The 1,273-nt window shown below is 32.7% G+C and overlaps 1 protein-coding gene across 1 annotated transcript in view; it reads left to right on the top strand.

Moving 5' to 3' along the window:
- Positions 1-1,273, top strand: part of CNTN5 (contactin 5) — a 1,396,301-nt gene that overhangs the window by 1,121,730 nt on the left and 273,298 nt on the right. The gene's annotated exons all lie outside the window — the stretch shown is intronic.

Genomic DNA, 1,273 nt, shown 5'->3' on the forward strand with positions numbered 1-1,273 from the left:
GTGATTTTGGAGAAGATACAGAACAAGAGAATCTTTAAGGGTCATCTTATTCTCACCCAATATGAGAATTCCTCCTGCAGCCTCCTTAACAATTAATTTATTTCACCTTTCTAGATGTCTGTCACTTTGTCTCTAAAATAATGCACTTGGACTTCTAGCTCTACCTTCTGATTAAATGAATTAGAACATAAAATCACTGAGGCAGATGCATTTAACTCATTCTGTATATAGGCTGTACAATATTTTAATCTACAATTTATTGTAAAAGTGAAATATTTTAAATGTTAGTAAATTTTAAAAATTAGTAAGCAAAGAGCAATTAGCATGGGCACATTCTTAATGCCTTTTAGCCCTTGCTTAAACTTAACAGAAAAGTCTGTTAAAAAAAAAAAAAAAAGGTAATATTTTTATTGACATTTCAGTGGCTGCAAATGAGTCTTTGCCAGCTTTCCTCCTGATTCTAGCATTTGCCTAGTTCTGATTTCACACATAGGTAATTTTTGAACAATCCGTGTCTTGGAGGGCAGCATGTACTAATTTTGGTCTGACAACCTTGTAATGGGAATTTGAACAGTTATTACATTTTTCTTGTTAAAACCAGGAGGAAGGAGCATTCCACCTATTGATAGCTCCCTAACCTTGCTGTGATGAGGTGAAGCTTGATGTAGCTATTTCCTTCTACTTTGAAATCTCATTTTTAATAACACTGTTCCACACTTGGTGCTGCTTGTTTCAGCTGTGAACCCACTCACCTTTGCAAGGAGTAGCCTTAATCCTGCAAGTCCTACTTTGCTCCAGTCAGTACAGGATTGAAGAGAAGAATCTATTATAATTACTCATAGTTTACTTACCAGTGCCTGCAGTGCTACAAGAGAACTGAAAGCTATAACCACCCTCTTCAGTTTGGGGGAAATTTCTACAAGAAAGGCTTTTGTAACATGAACAGCTTTAGATTTACACTCAGCAACTTCCATAGGCTAATGATTATATTTTTCAACATACCCACAACAGTTTACAGATTTTTGACTTATAGCAGATGAATATAAAGACTGAAATTATAAAATAAATACAACTTTTGAAACCCTTTACAAAGTCACATAATTTATCTTTTATGTTATTTTGTCAAGTAGAATGGAAAACTGTCAAATTATCTGCTTCTCACTTATTATTTTAAAACCAAGCAGAGAAAAGCTCCAAAAGACAAGGTAGAAAATGTTCCTTTTTTTTTTTTTTTTTTTTTTTTTTTTTTTTTTTTTTTTTTTTTTTTTTTTTT

This window comes from Cebus imitator, unplaced genomic scaffold (genome assembly GCF_001604975.1).
Source record: "Cebus imitator isolate Cc_AM_T3 unplaced genomic scaffold, Cebus_imitator-1.0 Scaffold182, whole genome shotgun sequence".
In the NCBI taxonomy this organism is placed as follows: domain Eukaryota; kingdom Metazoa; phylum Chordata; class Mammalia; order Primates; family Cebidae; genus Cebus; species Cebus imitator.